The 17,169-nt window shown below is 46.7% G+C and overlaps 1 protein-coding gene across 2 annotated transcripts in view; it reads right to left on the bottom strand.

The window, feature by feature from the left end:
• Positions 1 to 17,169, bottom strand: part of LOC147620815 (Protein kinase superfamily protein) — a 131,317-nt gene that overhangs the window by 6,543 nt on the left and 107,605 nt on the right. The window lies entirely within an intron of this gene.

Here is a 17,169-nt window from a genome sequence, read left to right as displayed (position 1 = left end):
AACGCTACTCGGTACAATCGATAGCATCTTTACCACACCCGAGCTTAGTGAAACGTGAGGATGAGACTACCTTTAGGAAGGAGAGTCATCAATTCATTGAATATTTTTTGGTTGTCAAGAGGTCCGACCAGAAAAGAATCATCCAAGCTGCTATGCACCACACGGGGGATGCTAGCATATGGGTGGCATGATTGGTTGAATCACTCATATTCTCACACTATTGTAAGTTGTTGAACTCCATAGGAGCTGTTTTTGGCCAAGTGTTGGAGGTCCCTGCCCTCCCAAGACTACCCTCATCTACCTCAGCAGCGGTCACAGCCAATGTTGTCACTAGTTAGGTATACTCTACGCTTCCGGACCTATGGACGGGCTCCATAGTGTGGACATGACACCTCGTGTGGCAGGGGACTTATGTCTACACCAAGGGTCATATGGACTAGCACCTCATGGTAGGGGACTGATGACTACACGAAGGGCCAATAGGCTAAATATGAGAGGCTGGGGATTTTGGTCCGTGCCCATATCCAAATTATGGTATTCCGGTAGGTAGGGAATGTGATGTCTACGCTCGGAATGACCGCCTGCTGCTACTACAAGCTAAATGAAAGGGAAATTGTCCAATATATTCTTATTTATGGCATACTTGCATGCCTAGAACAGTTCTGTATTCTTACCTCGCTTGTGGGCTACAGACAGGTGGTAGGTGTGACTCTGTCTAAGCTTATTTGAGTTTTAACCACACTTCATTAAAGTCGACTGGACAACTTATAAATGAGTTTGGGCATCCACACTTCATTAAAGACTAGGCGGACAGGTTATAAGCGAGTTTGAATACTTATTGGATGGCCACATACACTCTTTAAATTAAAGAGTGTGGACAACTTAATGGGCACCCTCTCCACTTATGGAAGAGGTGTGGCCCCTTTTGAGATGCCCAATGGCCACCAACTACTTTTATGGCAAGACTTATTCCCTCCCTCTCTTGATGGGAAATAGGAGCCTTTTTCATGGGAAGGTGAACCAAGAGAATTTTCAGCATAACCAGTCCATAGTACATACACGTACTTTTTGGCATGGTTTCTTGCTTCTCCAACTCTTGGATCAACCAGCAATGCTGTCCAACCCTTGGGAGTCCTTTTCAGCAGCTATCTCTTGGATATGAACCTGCGGAAAATGCTTTGGAGCATTTCTATCGTCGACATTTTGACCAAAAGCTGATTTCTTTTCTCAAAATTTAGCAAATTCAATGGTAAGAGCTTCTTCAAGTTCTCTTTACCTACTCTACATCTAAGTGCTTGGCCATTAAGGTCTTCTATGTCTCGGCCAATGTGTATGGATGCCAATGGTGCATAGCTGCTTGTGGCAAGACGTTAGCGATTGGGGAGTGAGGTTCTTCATGACAAAAGCTGTGGAATCAATCCCGACTTTGACAAAACATGTTTACAAAATGTTTTCATTGCATGGATGTCATTGGAAATATAGCATGTGATGCCCATGAGCTTGTATCTTAAGTAATCCTTGATAATACAATCATATTACAAGGGGGTCGACCCTTTTTGGCCCTATTGTAGTATCATTCAAAATTCAGCATAGCTATTTTATTTGGTTATGTGCCATTTCATTTGGTTTTATAGTACTAATAGTTTAAGTGTGTGTCGAGTTTGTGCTTAACCCTTTTTGGGGCTATTACATTAGTGTCAGAGCCTAGAATCTTCCTCCTAGAGGGTACTCTCAGTTGGACTATTGCAAAAACCATTTGCAACCAAGTATACGTTTATCTTCTCATACCATGCTTTGAGAGCCTGCTTAAGGCCATATAGAGCTTTTCTTAACCTGCATACTTTAGACTCCTGTCTCACTGCCCTTTCCTGATCCACTACATCATCCACATAGCATTGTGCAAAGGTAGGGGTAGTTGGTTCCATCAAGCTTATCCTCAGCGGAAAGCATCCCAAATACATCACTACCTGCCATTTCAGCTTGCAAATAACTAATCTACGACACAAAATGCAAATATCCCAACTACTTGCAAGTGTTGTCAATGATGGTTGAATGCAACCGAGATGATTGCGAGTAGATCACTAATGACGAAGGAAACCTGCAAAGTGTGTAAAAAATTACAAACTGTAGAGTGTAGAAATGTTACTAGCAGAATGCAGAAATCAATGATAATGTTAACAATGTTGTTGAATCTGTTGATGATGAGCTCGAAGATGCAATGTCGATGATGATGACGGCCATGTCTACACACCAACTTATGTTGCTACCGTGCAAAAAATCCAAAATCGAACAAAATGACACTCTCCTTGGATGTCCACAAGAACCTTATAGCATGCGAACAAGCTCCAAAACGAGCCCTAAATGCTCTAAAACACGCAAAAACTTTATCAACGTAATTAACACCAACTTATGTTGCTACCGTGCAAAAAATCCAAAATCGAACAAAATGACACTCTCCTTGGATGTCCACAGGAACCTTATAGCATGCGAACAAGCTCCAAAACGCGCCCTAAATGCTCTAAAACACGCAAAAACTTTATCAACGTAATTAACAACACACTATAGGGTATACCTTCTCCACCTAAGAGAATAGCTCAATCTAAGACAATTAAAAGTGCAACTCGAATAGAAGCTAACAAGGGGGTGAGAGCCAAACTCTCATACCAATTGTTGGAGTGGAGATCAAGGTAGCAACAAACCCATAGATGCAGCCAACAAGGAAAGATAGATAGAAGCACAACAGTCAAAGTAGATTGATGACAATGAGTGAAGTGACCATGATAAGGTCACTTGAACACACTCATAAGAATGTGTACATGCAACACACACATAGATGTAACAAGCAAGAAGAGATAGATAGAAGCACAACACTCAAAAGTAGATTAATGAGAATGAGTGAAGTACAAGTGAAGTGACATGATAAGGTCACTTACACTCATAAGAGTGTGTACACCACATGGTGGCCAAGAGCACATGATTGGCCATGATTACGCAACGAGCAAGATAGGCAAGGTGGTGCTCGAATACAAAAGCTTCTTTCAAATGCTCAGAAGAAGGGAGACTAGTTACTACTTAGTTAAGATGTCAATCCCAACCTGACGCCCAAGGTATCTGATCGGGTTGCCCCTTGGGATCCACTGGAATGACTCAACTCAGTGCCGAACTGGGATGGGTGAAGATCCTACCCAAAAGCCACACAACTTGTGTCAATTGATTTTAGCTCCAACGGCTTTGCACAAAGTCTCAAGGTGAGGGAAAATCTCTAAAGGTTCCCCTCCTCTCCTAAGAGGTAGGTGATTGTGTCATGTATGAACTCCGATGTAACATGCAGAAGCTTAATGGGTAGAATCAGTGACTTCAATGGAAAGAGTTCAGCAATCTTTCGCGAGACGAAGATAACGCACAACATAGAGAGAGAGATATGAAGAAATAGAGAGAGAGAGAGAGAGAGAGAGAGAGGTATTTGCTTTATTAGAATGATGTAAATCTGCAAGTAAAATCTGGTTCTTGACCTTTCACCTTCACCTTGGCTGAGAGCTCCCCTTGGCTGTCTTGGCCATTGGAATTCAGCAATCCCTTCTGAATGCAAAGTTGAATGACTCATTTTCAGGCTTGGCTATTTATAGCCCCTTCTAATGCTGGTCGGCTGGCTGAAATAGCAGTCAGCCTGTTATTATTTATCCCACGACCTGTTCTTAGGCCTTTAATCCATGCGCTTTCACACCTAGATGCTGGCCACAATCTGGCCGCCCTGTTCTGCTGTGTCCAGGCTATGCCTAGACCATGTGATGGCCTGCCTAGGCTGTCCAGCCTTCTTGGCTGCTGGCCGACAGGCTGGCCAAGGCCTGGGGGCTGGCGAACTTGGCCTATAACCCCTCTAGGCCTAGCCGCCTTGCTGCCCAGGCCTTCCATGCCTGGCCGACAGCAAGCCCTAGCCTTCCTGGCTAGTGGGCAAAAGCCTTGGGCTTGGGTGGCCTAAGGCCTACCCCGTGCCCATGTTCAAGGGATACAACACCCTTTCTGAGTTAGCCCTAAGGGCTGTCCCCCTTCTACATGCAACTACATGCTTCTAGACAGATGTCTGGCATCTGGTTGCAAACCAAACACAAACATTCGGGACACCTAACATCATTCCATAGGGATACTCACAGTACGGACTGTGTTGGCAGCTACCCGAGAGTGGACTGCTGCCAAGCTTATCCGTTGGGAAACAGCTCCGGATCTTTCTTGTAAACAAACTTGTAACTGTGCTTGCCAACGGGTAGTACCCGGGCAAATGTAAAAGAAAAAAAGAGTAAAGAGAGAAAGGGGGTGTGGCAATATACGCGTTAAGCCCTACTAAGTAATACAGAAAATTTTGGGTGTTGTATTCATCAGTATTTCTGTGCAAACCTGTTTGATTCTCAAGTGTGTCATTGCTCTCTCTGTTTGAACATGTCTTTTAACTTGTCTATATTCACAATCAATCCTGTCTGGAAGTGACCCCCTTCCAGAGACAAGATTGGAAGCTATGTTAGGACTCTCTCTAAATGCAGGCTCTAACCACGGTTTCATTGCAACCAACTCCCATAACCAAGCCAGATCGGTGTCGCAACGTGTTAGCGCTGGTTTATCTTGTTGGGCACAGTAGCATTAGTCGGGTCTCCTCCGGAGCCGACTAGGTGGTCCGGAACCACGCAAGTGCCGGGTCTTGACCAAACACAGACACTTTCGACGATCGTACTGGGGAACAACACACCAGGTAGGGAGTAGAAAGATAGAGGCTAGTATAGGTTAAGTCATGTACGGTAAATAGGAAACCACACACTAACTAGGAGTGGGAATTCTAACAAGAGAGGCATAAGAGCACAATGGAGCAAGTATGGAGAACGAAGAACGCTCAAACAGGGAAATGTGGTAAAGCCATAGACAAGCTGAAGTTGTAGGACAAGAAGCACCATTGCACCACCCTCTATGCTGACCAAGAAGGTTGGCAAACGGAATTCCACAACAACAGTAAAGACCCATTCCGAAAAAACGAAGAAATCAGGAAGCAAATCGTCAGAAACCGGACAGGAATCCACATCAGTAAGAAAGACCGATTCCAGAACCACAAAGGAATCAAGAAGAAGGTCATCCAAACAAAAGGTTGGAAGTTCAGGAAGGGGAAGAGCTAAAGGCAAGAGTGAGGAGGATCTAGACACTCACATCTTTGCCTTTGAAACCATGTTCCAGGCAAACAAAGCTCCGTTGGGACAAAAGACGGAATATTTCGCCACAACATTGAGTGGCAAAGCCACCAACTGGTATGCCCAATATGGTCTGGAACACTTCTAGACATTTGAAGAGCTGAAGAAGGCTTTTCTGAAAAGATTCACGAAAGAAAAGACCATAACGAAGGTACTAGAAAAGCTCCAAAGGATGACAGAGAAAGAGGCCAACAGAAGACTATGCGCCGAATTCTAAGCAATGCTGATGCACCTCAACCAACCCAACCGTCCCGCCCCAACCACACTGAGCCAGTGGTTTGTGAGAGGACTAAGGAAAAAACTCCAGACGGCAGTAGCCTCATACGACCTAGAAGCCCTGACCTTCAAACATGTGGTGGCAAGAGCCGCCCGAGCCGAAGGAGTCTTGAAGCAAACTAACAAAGATTTCAAAAAGAAAAAGAAGGACAAAACGAAGAAAAAAGAGGAAGAAACCTCGGAATCACATTCCGGAGAAGATACCTCAGACTCAAAATCCAGTCAAGAGTTGGATGTCGAAGAGCAAAAGCCACGGAAAAAGAAAGACAAGAAGCAGGCAGAGAAAGTTCAAGAAGAACTAAGGGCCGCCCTAGCCAAGATTGCCAGAGGACACGCAGGATCCGGACTCAGACCAGATGTCGGGTGCATGAGGTGAAACAATCGAGAGCACACAAAAGAGGAGTGCTAGTTAAGAGGCACGCAGCAAGTATGCACAATCTGTGGAAGGGACAATCACTCTACACAGCGGAACAGGAACCCAAGGATGGTGGAAAGGCAGCACCAACAAGCCCCGGCCATTAACCAAGTCACCACAGGACCTCAAATCAACAGACCATATGGAAGAGGAGGTGGAAGATTTGGGAGAGATGGAAGAGTCGGTCCTAGGGGAGCCTATTTCTATTGTAATGGCTTGGGACATAGGCAGAATGACTGCTCCATATTTCAGCGCCATCAGCAGGAATTGCACGAAACAAAGCCGACAAGGAAGGCAAACACTGCAAGAAATGATGCAACTGTGAACATGGTAAAAATAGACCATGGGACAGGAAAAAAAAAACAACCAGAAACAATGGCGGTGACAAGATCACAAGGACTTGCCGAGTTGCCGACAGGAAGGGATGCCGAACAGGAACAGAAATAGAAGCCAGAGCAGTGGACAACTCAGCAGACACTCCGTGATCAGATAACTAAACTAGTACAAAGTGCACAAGGAATGGTGAAGACCATACGGGAAGGCCCACACCTGGGAAATTCGATGGGAAATCCGGACAAGACAAACCTGATCAAAAAGGGAGAAGAGATTGCAACAGGCTAGAAGCCGGCTTGCGAAGAGAGGGCAGCCGGCGGACGTGTGTGAGAAAGAAGAGATGAGAGAAGAGACAATGTACTCAAGAACTCGCTTTGGTAGACCTGTAACCATGTCATGTGAGACAAGATGTTGCAAAGTAGCAAGAGGAACATGGCCAAAGCGAAAATGCCATAGATCACTATCTTCATTAGAAACAAGTGCTTTAGGAGAAGCAAATAATTGATGAAGTTAAGCCTCATGTGGTGTCAACTGTGCTGTAAAAGAGCTTATATGATAAAGCCCAGCATTTTGATAACCATGTGCCACACAAGAAAGTGACTGTCTATCAATGATTTCAATCACTTCATCATCAAAGTAAACCCCAAGACCTTTAGAAGTAGCCAAATAATTTGGCAGACATCTTAGGCACATGCAAAACATCATGTAAGATAGCATCTCCAAAAGAAACATCACCAATACCAATCACAGGGAGAGACGAAGCATCACCAATGTGTACTGATGAAGAGATAGACTTATAGTTTTCCAATAAGGAAGAACTATTCGTCATGTGAGAGGTAGCACCCCTATCGGCAATCCACTCATCCGCAGTATGCGTATCAAGATCTTTGATTACCACAAGTGATGTGTCACATGAAGAAGTAGAAGACATAGCAACATATGCAATCTTGGCGTTACCGTCTTCCGCTCTTGTCTTTGTTTTTTGTCGGGAGAAGGATTCAAGTTCAGCTTTTACCTTCTTGGATGCCGCCTTCTTAGCAAAACAACGATCCTCCGTATGGCCACTACGACCACAGAAAGTGCACTCCTTGGAAGAATCCTTTGATTTGTCCTTGTCGCGTTTGGTTGAAGAATCTTTAGCATTGGAATTAGAGCCTTTGCGTTGATCATTCCGCTTGCCTTTGCCTTTGCCCTTGCCTTGGCTTATAAAAGCCGAGTCCTTTTTGTTTTGCTTGCAAGTAAGGCACTTATCATGAAGAAGACCCATAGTCTCTTCAAAGGAAGGGAAAGGAACTCAAAGAAAGATGTTATCTTTGAACGATTCAAAAGAAGAAGGCAATTTACCAAGTAGCTTGTGGACCGGATTGCTTACCAATGTACCAAACTCTTCAAGTTGCCGCTTGATTCGATTGAATTCTCCAAGCTTCTCCACTATGTTGTCGGATTCGGAGATAGAAAGCTTATCCAAATCTTCTTCCAACTTAGCCATCTTAACCGTTGAGAGTCTTCCATATTGTGCCTTCCTATCCACATACTACTATGCCCTCTATGGTATATCCCCCTACATCATCTATGCCTTTTATGGCAACTTCATCTACTATGATTCCTCCTTCTACTACTTCCACTACTACTCCTCTCCCCACTCAATCATATCAGCCCTTTAACCCATTCACTCAATCTTTGAGCCTTCCAAGTCTTTCCGATTCACAAAAGCTTACCCCAAACAACTACCACACTTGGTCCTTGTTTATGCAACTTCTTTTGAAAAGCGCCGGGGTGTGGTCTATAATCACTTCTCCTCATATGGTGCCTTCTCAATATCAAACCTATATGGATGCACGGACCAAAGCTTTACTTGTGCATGGCATGTCTACATCGGTTGTGTCTCAATTTCTCTCTACAAGGAGTACGGCTCAACAATTATGGCACGCTATACAAATGTAAAGGACAAAGAAGAAAGAGAGAAAGGATCTGTAGAAGGTAATGGATACGACGGAAAAGAGAAAGTAGAAGCACCTACCGAAGAAGGAATTGCACCAACATCCGTTGTAGTAGTTGCGGGTCCAACCGTCGTAGGAGATGTAGGATCCATAGTATCTTCAAGTTTGCCTTTGTCTTTTGGAGTAGAGGACTTTCGAGATCCCATAGGGAGTGGAGGGTGGGAAAACACAAGGGAAGAAGTGTCGTACCTCAAAAAACGCAGCCAATAGATGAGCTGTCCACCAAGGAAGTATCTCCAAAATATGCACAAAGATAGTGCGAAAAAATGCAGCCACAAAACGCAGCCGATATATGAACCAATAGACTCCGTAGAAACCACCAAAAGAGGGCTAAGAATGTAGCCTTAGGTAGAAGGAGTATGGAGGAGTTAATTGTCCACAAAAACGCAAACAGAAAGTGTGTAGCAAAGTGGAATTTTCAGCCGGTAGAAAGGTGTAGAAAAGAGGATGAATATGTACATCAAAACACCATGAAGAGGGTTGAAGTTGATGATGAAAACGCAGCCAAGAAATCTCTCCACAAGAAGCCTCCAAAAAAACGCTACCGCATGTAGGGAAAACTAGTTGGCAATTTTTTCACCGCAAGTAGAGTTGTAGGACTCGGATTGAAGTGCTTTAAAAACACACTTGTAGAGGATGGTAAGGGGCTGGTTTGAAGCCTCTTTCATCATTGAATGAGTGCAAGGATGATGAGTAAGGGCTTCTGCAAAAAACGCAAGCAGAAATTCTACATGCAGGTAGTCTGCGAAGAATAACTCAAAAACGGTGAGGAATTTGCGAAAACTTTCTTCTGCAAAGTTGTAGACCACGATGATTCCAGTAGGTCACGCGGGCACAATCCTCAAAAACGCATTCGTTTAGCAGATAATCAAAGAATGAAAAAACGCAATTGAAAGCGGGGTTGTAGAGGACTAGAGGTAGAGAGGAAGGAGGATAAGGAGGCTCTATGTGCGCCACCACCTTGCTCTGATACCATGTGAGAAAGAAGAGATGAGAGAAGAGACAATGTACTCAAGAACTCATCAATGAACCACTAGCCAACTTGATTAGATTGTATGGAAGACAAGGCATGCCAGCTGATGAGAAAAACAACAAAGAATATGACATGTGGGAATCTCAGCAAGATTAAATTAAATATCACTCTAGATCAAATGCTAAATCTGGTTCCCAACTACAGACAAAAGCTGTTGCAAGCCATAATACCAAGGAAGAAATTGACACAGATGTCTTTGCGCGAACCGGAAAACCAAGCGGCAAAATGCAAAAAGTGGAAACTATGCAAGACTGTGATACCTCCGTTCTAGAAGCGACCATCAAAATTAGGGGAGAGACAGTAATAAGAGTCGTTCTAGACGGAGGATCAAGTGTAAACATAATATCAGATAGCCTGGCCAAAAAGCTAGGGATTACTGACATGCACCCTGCTCCGTTCCAGATTCACATGGCTAACCAGAGAAGGGTTCGACCTGTTGAGATAATCAGGGGAGAATAGATAGAGGTAGCAAGGTGTAGCTTCACCATTGTTTTCATTGTTCTCAAGATGACTGAGATAGTAGGTGCATATCCCATGCTCCTAGGAAGACCTTGGCTCCGGAGTGGAAGAATAAAGCATAACTAGGAGACAGACGAGATCATCATCAAAAGAGGCAAAAAGGTGGTCTGCATCTGGGTAGTAGCAGGAAGAGACAGGCTAAGCCCAAGAAACCGACCAATGCGTGCGAAAGGCCTGAACTACCTAAAAGGGGTAGAGGATGATGAAGAGGAGTAGATCTTGAAGCAGAATCCAAACCTGCTTTCCCTATTTAAAGTGGACATTGAAAGGATTGTGCAAAGGTATGACCCGGAAGTCCTAATCGCTCATCCTGAGGTGATAGTCAATAAGGAAAGCCAGTGTGAGGAGGAAGAGGATGCTCAGGATGATGTGGAAAAGCTACAGGAAGAACAGGAAAAAGCCATGGTGGCTCTAAAGCAGGAAGAAGCTGAGCTTAGGAAGAGAAATATCAAGGTGCAAGAAGACGAGCTTGAGGAGGTGAATCTAGGGAATGATCAGGAACCAAAAACAATCAGAATTAGTCCTACATTGAATCAAGAATTCAAAGGGAGGCTGTAAGTCCAGCGGGGCGTGTCGTGACAGAATAAACCACATGTATCAAGAGATAAAGAGAAGGAAGGGGGAGAGAGAGAATGGAGATGGGAGTTTCACACAGTACACCACGCTGAGCGGGAAACAGGCCCCGCCCCCTCTTCAGGAATTTATTTCAGGAACAATCCACAGGCTTTTCCAAGCCAGGACCAATACAACAAATGAATACAATATCAAACAAAAAGTGCCAATGTTGAGGTCGGGTTGAAGTCGATGTTGAGGCACAAGATAACTGATGCTGAGCTCATGACCCACAAGAGACTTACATCGGGCTAGTACCAAGATATGACCAAGTCTATGTTGTTCACAAAAATCCCTCAAAGAACTTGTGGAAGAGATGGATAGTGGTGTATGGTTGTCCAAGACTTATTCACTAAAAAGGAGGAGGTAGCGGTTCTCCATCAACCCCCAAAGAAGACAGCTGAAAGGAGGTGCTGATGGAGAAGGCAAGCAACAGCATATAGACCGTGGTGGAGGAGCAAACAGGGCCGCGAACAGGCGGCAAAAATCCGACAAACAGGTGTCAGAATGCACAGCGGAAATGAAGACAATTGCTGTAGAGAGCAATACACAGATGAAAGAGAGAGAGAGAAGCTTGTGTAACTTTGCTATATACAGCAATAAAATCACGGAATAATACAAGATGGAGTGTGTGGGCAAGGGGCCATTTTATATGGCCCCTGGCTGCTGGTCAGCCAGCCCAAAACAGGCCGACAGTAGCCTGACTCCTCGCGACCAGCAAAAAAGTCAGTCGGCAAGAGTAAATCTAGTCGGCCAGCACTGAAAGAGTGGTCGGGTATCGACAGAGCAGTCGGGCAGCAAGCAGACACAGTCGGCCAACATCTTGGGGAAACCAACAGCCCATACACAACTCCAGATAAATGGGAAAAAAATACAGAGAGTGAGGAAAAATGGGAAGACACCAAATACGGGCAGGCACACCCACAACAGAGGCCCTGACATAGTGTACAGACAGGAGATGACTGCTAACACCCCCTCTCAACTCCTGGATGTGGAACCAACCCGAGTGAGCTAGAGTGCTGCCGGAGCATAGCCTGAGGTAGAGACTTCGTGAAGAGGTTAGCTGCATTGTTCTCCGTCGAACAATAAGGAAGCGAGATGTCACCAGCCAAGATCTTCTCACGAACAAAGTGATATTGTATCTCTATGTGCTTGGTCCAGGCATGGAAGACCGGATTCCGAGCAATAGCGATACAGCTCTGGTTATCACACTGGATGACCGTGGGCTCCTTCTGTAGAAACCCAATCTCGCCAAGCAACCTCCGCAGCGACAACCTCGCAAGCAGCACCACAAGCAGCCCGGTACTCTACCTCTGTTGATGACAAGGCAATAGTTGGCTGCCTCTTGCTGCTCCATGAAACTGCTCTTGAGCCAAGGGTAAAATTGTAGCCTGATGTACATCTCCTCATGTCTGGAACTCCTCCCCAATCTGCGTCACTCCAACCTTGGAGTCGAACTCGTTCCTTCGTTTCACCTCCAGTGGTGTAGAAGAGTCCAAGATCCTTCGTTACCTTGCAGATACCGCAAGATCCGCAATCCTGCTCCCAATGAGACTTCAAAGGCGTCTGCATAAATGAGCTCAACAGCCCCACAGGAAAGCTCAAGTCCAATCTGGTGTTCAACAACCAGATCAATGAACCAACCAGCTTCCGGTACAGAGAGGCATCAACTGGCTCACAAGGATCATTCACTGTAAGCTTCGTGTTCGGGTCCATCAATGACATGATAGGCTTGCAGTTCTCCATCCCAAAGGCCTCGAGCAACTCATGGACATACCGTTGCTGAGAGACAAAGAACCCCCTCTCGATCTGCCAGATCTCCAATCCCAAGAAGAAGTGGAGTAAACCTAAATCGGTCATCTCAAACTCCTTTGACAAGGCAGCCTTCGTCACTGCAATGTGCTCCATATGACCACCGATGAGAATGAGGTCATCCACATAAAGGATGATCAACGTGACCATGAAACGTTCCCGAAAGAGATATAGGTTGGGATCTGCAACCGATATTTGGAATCCAGTCCATAGAAAGAAGGAATCAATCTTCTGATTCCAAGCCCAGGGAGCCTGCTTAAGACCATGCATGGCCTTCCACAACGTGTAACCATCCCTTTTGATCCTGGAACCTCAAAGCCTGGAGGCTACCCAGCATACACCTCCTCCTGCAAGTCACCATTAAGGAACGCAGATTTAACATCCATCTGAAATACAGGCCACTACTGAGAAGAAGAAAGGGCTAGAACGGTCCGAATCGTAGTCATCCTCACTGTCGGTGCAAAGGTATCCTCAGAGTCAAAGCACACCGCTAAGCATAACCCTTAGCCACAAGTTTGGCTTTGTGTTTGTCCACTGGCGCACCTAACGTATACTTGGTCTTAAAGACCCACTTGACACCAATGACAGACTGTTTTGATGGCCTCGGAACCAACTTCCAAGAGTTATTCTTCTCAATGGCATCCAGTTCCACCTACATGGCTTTCCTCCAAGTATCTTGTGCAAGGATGCATCACTCCCAAACACACAGAAATGGGAGACATTAGGTTTCCTGCCAAAATACGCCTCAAAGGGAGTCATCTTCGGAACTGAAGTCGTCGGAGAACGGTTAAGGATGTGGATAGCCGTAGCCACAACCTCTCCCCAAAGTGGACGAGGAAGATCACAATGCTCCAACATCGTCCTCACCATCTCCACCACAGCCCTATTCTTACGTTCAACTACTCCATTCTTTGCCGGTAAACCTGTATTGGCCAGCTCCCACTTGATGCCATGTTCCGCACAAAACCACACGAATGCATTGGAAGAAAATTCTCCTCCTTTGTCAACCCTAAGAGTCTTTATCTGCAAGCCAGACTCTTTCTCCACCATCACATGCCACTCGTTGAATCGATCAAAAGCTTGGTCCTTCTATGAAAGAAAATAAATCCAAGTGAATTTGCTACAATCATCAAGAAGCAGCATAAAGTACAAAGTACCTCTCAAGGATGATCTCTGCATAGGCCCACACAAGTCAGTGTGTACCAACTCCAAAGGTTTCGAAGCCCGCCTGGAAGCCTGCTTCAGAAAGGATTCCTTGTGCTGCTTACCACGAATGCATAGTCACAAGGGACGGGGGACGGTAACGGGGGACAGGGACGGGGACGGCCATATATAGGGAACGGGAACGGGGGTAGGAACGGCACTTAAAAATTACTTTGTCAGTACCACCCACTCGCCTATACGGGCAAAGCTTGCATGTCCATGGCTGTGCACCACCTGCATGAGGGGATGGGGTGTGATTGACCTCATCCCACCATGTCCATCCCGTCGTCCTTCTACGGGTAGTTGGAACTTGAAGAGCCACTGCCACGAGGAGGATGCCATGGATGATGGATGCCTCCTTGTCACTTGATAGCTTGAGAGAGAGAGAGAGAGAGAGAGAGAGAGAGAGAGAGAGAGAGTGAGTGAAGCTTGCGCCTTGAAAGTTGAGGGAGAACTTAAGTGTGAGGATGGGTTGGGGGGGGGGGGGGGGTGTGTGTGTGTGTGTGTGTGTGAAGCTTGAGAGAGAGTGTGTGTGAGGGAGAGTGTGTCTTGAGAGGCTACAGCTTGCTTGTGTGAGAGCTTGAAACTTGAGACCTTGGCCCTTGAGGCTTGCCGCTTGAGGGAGAGAGAGTGTGTGTGTGTGTGAAGATAAAGCTTGAAGTGTGAGGGAGTGTGTGTGTGTGTGTGTCTTCTTTTAGGGAGGGCTCAGGGAGGCAAGAGAGAGGCTTCGGAGTAAGTCATTCATGATAGTGGCTAGCCAGCTATACAAAATGGGCATCGACCAGATTCTCGAGATGTGTCCCCAACATGGGCAAAAGGCCGTGTTAGCAAAAGCACATCAAGGTGTAAGCGGTGGGCATTTTTCCGGAGAAGTCATAGGACGGAAAATATTCTTGGTGGGTCCATGGTGGCCAACACATTAAAAGATGCGCACAAGTTCTCAAAAGAGTTTGACATGTGCCAGAGGATTGGGCAACCAGGCGATGCAAATAGAATGCCCCATAATCCAGTCTTGCCGCTCGAGCCATTCCAAAAATGGGATCTGGACTTCGTGGGCCCATTCAAACCAGCTGCTCACAGGACAGGAAACAAGTACATTTTGGTGGCCACTGATTATTGCACTAAATGGGTAGAGGCCAAGGACTACAAGGTGTCATCTGTGGCGAAATTTCTTTATGAAACCATAATGACAAGATTCGGATGCCCTATAGAGATAGTCGGTGATCAAGGCACCCATTTCATCAATGAAGTGATCAGAAAATTGACGAAGCAGCACATGAGAATACACAAGTCGTCAATAGTCTACTACCCATAAGCCAATGGGCAAGCAGAGTCCACCAACAAAATCCTCAAGGGAATCCTGATCATGATAGTGAATGAGAACAAGAACGATTGGGACACGAAATTGCACTCGGCATTATGGGCATTCTTGACGGCTTATAAGAATGCAATAGGACTTACATGGTGTATGGACTAGAAGCAGTGGTACCCATGGAGTTCCTGACACAGAGCCTCTGGATAGCAGTGGCCAAAAAGCTTTCTCCGGAAGAATCAGAGATGCACAGGAATGAACAGCTCGTGAAACTTAATGAAAGAAGACTGCACAGCGCCTAGACAGCAAATGCCAGAGATCCTACAGAAAAGAAGGAAGCTACAGGTAGACATGGACGCAAGGTTCAAGATCTTTGATGAAGGAGATGCGGTACTGCTGTTTACATCAAGAATGGGACTCCACCCAGGAAAATTGAAAATGAGATGGACAGGCCCATATAGAATCATCAGGAAGCTGGGGACATGAACTTTTGAACTGGCAAGTCTGGATGGTGAAAAGCTTAGAAAGCTGGTAAACGGATACAGGCTGAAGCCCTACTATGGAAACATAGTTTCCAGACGTTTTTAAAACGGGAAGTATTATATGAGTTTTATACTTTTAAAAACAGGAAGTATTATAAGAGTTTCATACTTTTAAAAACGTTTTTTATTTTTGGGAAAGTTTTTAAAATAAGTTTTTTATTCATTAAATTTTTAAGTTATAATTATGGCCTGTATATATAGTTTTTAACCCTAGGAACCACATATTTCATGTGTAAAAATTAAACTTGTGCATGAAAACTTAAGAGTGAACAATTTAAAGCGTATGGCTATCATAATTCATTAAATCATAATGATAATACATTCACAAGGTCCCAAGACCCCATGGGTTTGGTGGCGGCAATGCCAACTTTAATATTGATTTAACAATGACCATTCAACATTGAGCATTAGACAAACAAGTTGAGGGATTTAGATCGCTCGCTGAAGCTCCCGCTGCTCGCCCATCGCCGCCGCCTTCGCTTCTTGCTCCCCCCCTTCTGCTCGCCGTTGCGCCCCCCCCCCCCCTTCGCGGTCCTGCCTGCTTGCGCCCCCCCTCCTCGCTGCTGCTGCGCCTCCCCCCTTTTCGCCATCTCATCCCCCCCCCTCCCAGCCTCTTCGCGCCGTTTCACCCCCCCCCCTCCCTCTTCGCCTATTCGCCCTCCCTCCCCCTTTTTTCGCCTGATTCGTCCCCCCCCTCTCCGCCTGCTTGCGCCCGCCTCCTCTCAGCAGTGCCCCGCCCCCCCCCTTCTTGTTGCTGCCGCCCCCCCCCCGGGCTTCTCCTTGGGGTTTGTTCGCCCCCTCCCTTCGCTTTCGTGCCTTTCTTCACCCCCAGGGGGTTTCTGTTTTTTTTTTCCTCTTCTTCCGGTCTCCCGCCTCTTCGTGTGCAGCCCATTTCTTGCAGGTTCCCCGTTTTCGCCTCGCCTTCGCCTTCGCCTGAGCTTCAGACTCTGATGGAGACTCCTCCCGCCTCGCCTCAGAGGGACTCACCCGCAGCCCCCTCGCCCGCCCCCGAGGACATCCCCATCAGGCTTTCTCTTTCGCCGGAAGAGGAAGCGAGCCTCACCGCAGAGGTGGAACGCCTCCAGGCTCATTCCACCATCTGCCGTATAGTCGGCACTCGCCCCAGCAGAGGGGAGATCAGGGATCTTCTTCAGGCCCGCCTTCTAGCAGATGTGGGCAAGATCCTGGATGTACAGCTCTTGGGCCGGGGACATTATCAGATCGAGTTTGAGGCCGCCCAGAGCGTGGCCAAGGTCCTTGCCATGAGTCCTCTGGACATCAGGGGTGCTCGGGCTTTCTTCAGGCCTTGGCAGCATGGATTTGACCCAGCTGCGGCGGAGCAGGGAGAGCGCCTCTTCCATATTACAGTTTGTTTCCCTGGTCTCCGCCGGGAGTATCTTCCGCTCCTCTCCAGGCTCGGAGCATTGGTGGGCTCGGTTCTTGAGACGGGCCCCTCAGCAGCTTCAGTGGTGGCCAGAGCAGCTGGGCTACCTTCGGTCAGAGTGTTGGTATCTGACATCTCCTCCCTTCCTAAGGTCATTCAGCTACCTAGGATAGGGGGGGGGGGGGTGGATAGATCAGAGAGTGGAGTTCTCGGGGCTCCCGAACCAGTGCTTCATTTGCAGGCAGGTTGGTCATCTGGCCAAGGCCTGCCCTCGCAGGAGACCCCGACCCTCACCACCACAGCAGCAGGCTACTGATGGCCCGCCCACAGATTCGGCTCGGCAGGCTGCCTCCGGGACACCTGCTCAGGCCACAGAGACCTCGGAGTGGTAGCCTGGACAGGGGCGCCGCCGAGGGAGACAGCCACAGCAGCACGCCCAGAGACCGCTGCAGCAGCAGCCACAGTCTCAGCCTCACTGGGTTCCCGTGAGGAACAGCTTT

Source organism: Cibotium barometz, chromosome 31 (assembly GCF_041138505.1).
Source record: "Cibotium barometz isolate CiBa-2024 chromosome 31, ASM4113850v1, whole genome shotgun sequence".
In the NCBI taxonomy this organism is placed as follows: Eukaryota; Viridiplantae; Streptophyta; class Polypodiopsida; order Cyatheales; family Cibotiaceae; genus Cibotium; species Cibotium barometz.
Note: the sequence above shows the minus strand (reverse complement) of the source record. Positions and strands in the feature narration are given on the sequence as shown.